The following is a 3,591-nucleotide window of genomic DNA, read 5'->3' as shown; positions in this document are numbered from 1 at the left end:
GGATAAAAAACATATATATTAATGTGGCAGCAATATGTGATGCCAGTAATGAAGAGGATAGATGAAAGCAAATAAAAATATACATATTTGTGTAGGCTAGCATGGGCTTCACCATTAATGGATGGTCAATACCACACTTAATTATTATTACATATAATACTAGTAGTAATATGATAAACAGTAATGAATAATGTATTTTGTATGTAGGTTATACAAATAATTTATTTTAACATTAAATTCAACATTAAGATTAAATTATTAATAAAAGAGTTATTAAAAACAAAAAATAATGACAATTAATTGTATTAAATGTTATTTTTTTACTTTTTCATACTAGTAATTATGTCATGGCTATCTCAATGGCAAAACCTGCCTAACTTTATTAACATGCTAAATATTAATGATATAATGAATATTAATTTTAATTTATTGAAAAAATAATGATAATAATGTTTTACTAATTATAATAAATCATCATAGTCTTAGAGCAATGTGGGAATGAGACTTAAGGAGTTTGAGTCCTAGTAAGGCTAATATTAATAAGTAGAAGGTGCTAGTTTGTTTCAATACCAATCTTATACTAGTTAATAATAAGTTTCCAATAAGTATATATGTGTTGCATAAATGTATGTCTAGTAGGGAATTGCATAACTGTAACTATCATCAAAAAGCATGCATAGGGGCCAATATCCCTTCCAGGGCCAAATGCTTATTGCCCAATTAAGAACTAACTCTCATCAACTCTGCTATGAAACCAGACGTTGACAAAGACCAAAAGAAGCTTGGGAGGAAAGAGTGTGCATTTTTTGCACTTCAGGTAAAGTAAAACAAAAAAACACTTCATTTTAGAGTGTGATGCTTTCAAGGACAATAGGGACAATTATATAAATACCTTGGTGGCTATCTCTTGGGATAATTTATTCAGCGAGGGAATTGTTGAGAAGTTGAAGGAACTTATCATCACATTGCATAGGAAAAGAGCTGAAATGAAGAAGTCAATTTGTGAGGTGCTTTGTCCCATAGGCTATATTTAGCCTCATAGACATCAAAAAAAACATTCTTCTTCTTCTACATCTTACCTTGTAGATACAAAGGATAGATTTGTGCAATGCCACCATTTGGATCTCAAGGAGAGATTCACTAGGAGCAGAGAATGGTACCAAAATGAGAATTCCAATATTACCATAATTATGTGTGTTTAATCATGTTCATGTTATGATAACATGAACATTTTTTCTTGGAAAGTACACAATGAACTTCACACTCCCTGAGGTGTTACCTTACCATTCTCATCTCTTCAGTATTGTGTCAAAGGCAATAGGACATGGGTAACATCAACCCAAGTACAAAGTAGTATGTCTTGTAGTATCACGGTAAGTGTTCGAATTAGATCTTGCATTAGTAGTTTTACAAAAAAAATGTTAGCTGTGCATGTTTTTGCCTTTAGGCTAAATTTGGGGCATGACAGTAAGGTACCCATTATAATTAATTAAAGGATATTGCATCAATTATCTTGATGGTAAATTGTAATTTTTTTTTTGAGTGGATAATGCTATCGAACAGAGTAATACATAGAGGAGTTTTTTAAAAAACCTACTATAATTATATTTACACTTATCTTAGATGCTAATTAAAATTGTTTACAAGGTATATAAGTCCATTGTATATCATGAATAAACATGAGATAAATTTCTTTGCAGTAAATTTTTCATGTCAGACTTCAAATGACATGCAATGAGTCTTGAGTATATATTGGTATAATTGATCCAAAAACAGTATTCATATTTTCATGTCATTAAATTTTGGGCATTACAATTTGTGTGGTTGCTTTCCAATCGGATCTATCAAAGGATGTACGGGGGCCTAACACTCCAAGCCACTTACAAATAAAAAAATTCTTACCTAGAGACCTCCCAAAACTCCTCCAAAACTCAACCACAAAAGAGGTATGAATACAAGCTTGATTCCGAACTCCTCACCAAAAATGACAAATATTCCTAACATATGAACACTAAAAGAATAAATGAGAAGATCATTCCTCATCTTTTCCATAGAGAAAACAAAAGAAGGTCCCTAAAACTCATGTTTTCCCAAGTTGTCTCAAGACATCTATTATGGCTTACAAGCCAAAGAAAAAAGTTACAATTTCGGCCATGTAGGCTTATTCCACACATTAATCTACCCAGGGATATCCTCTCCCTCATAATTTTACCTATCTGAAACCTGATAACCATAGGCAACATAATACACCCTTCTAGGATTAGGAATCCAAGCCAAAAGATCATCCATCCTCAAAGAATTGTAAACCCTACCAACTAATTTTTTAGCTAACTATACATGGTCTCCAACTAAAACCCCGACCAACCATTCAAAAGGATATTTCCACAAGTACAAACTTTTCCTTGTCCCCAATATTGAAATTTTTTTAAATCCTCTACTCAAGACCACCTAGCTTCTAGGAAGCAATGACAAAGAGTTTATAGGTGAGGATACAAAGACATAATATGGGGAATCTATTCCAAGAGTCATACTAAGGCACAACCTCAAAGACCCTATTACGAATCCAAAAATGATCCTGACTAATAAGAGTCTACCCTTGCCACTATTCTCAATACCTAGTAGAGATAATTTGTGTCCAAGGTTGATCCTAGCTATTACACCATCTCCAATAGAGTTTTGTAGCTCAAAGGCTTGATTAGTGAGGTTTTCTCGATTTAGGCCCATACCTCTCTCCTAATTTGGTCTATAAATAGTATCTCATTTGATGAAACCCCAATTCATCAAAGCTATATTACTAACCCATAATAATTTTCTTCAAAGAGCATCCAAATCCTTAATAAATCTTAAAGGGTCCACTTGCACTAAGCACCTATAAATGGGAAGAGCTTGAACCACTGATCTCAAAACCATCAATCTCCTTGTGAATGAAAGTCACCTTGAGGTCTACTAGCTACCCTCCCATGAAGATTTTCCAACACATTATTTCAAGTCTCCATAGGTAAGGAACCAATAGAGAGGGGAATACCCAAGTAAATGAAGGGAAAAGCTCCAATTTGGAATCTAAGGATCATATGATAAATCCCTGATCTTAAATAAGGGGAGGGGTGTTGAAGACAAATATAGAAGACTTTCCTTCATTGATCTTCTAACCTAGAGTAGTCAAATAGATATCCAAAGAGCATCTAACTTCTTTGCTGAACAAGCTACACTCTTCAAAGCAATATCATACACAAACTATAAATATGAGGAGGAAGGTAGGTTATTATCCCAACCCGACCCAAGAATAGCTCCTTGATTCACCTAGGACTTAAGGAACCTTCCTAAGCCCTTGGCCATTAGGATGAATAGATATGGGAACAGAAGGTCCCCTTGCCTAAGCCCTCGATAAGTGCCAAACAAGCCAGGAGGCTTGTCGTTAATTAACACTACATGTGACGTAGAAGTAACACAATTCATCACCCAACTAGTCCATTCCGAATTGAACTCAAAAGAAAGAATCCCTATTTAGAGGAAAGACCACTTTAATTTATAAGAAGATTTAGATATCTAGTTTGATGAACATAGCCTTCTCCTTAGAAGAATCCATGGAGT

This window comes from Cryptomeria japonica, chromosome 8 (assembly GCF_030272615.1).
Source record: "Cryptomeria japonica chromosome 8, Sugi_1.0, whole genome shotgun sequence".
Taxonomy (NCBI): domain Eukaryota; kingdom Viridiplantae; phylum Streptophyta; class Pinopsida; order Cupressales; family Cupressaceae; genus Cryptomeria; species Cryptomeria japonica.
This window is presented reverse-complemented; position numbering follows the sequence as displayed.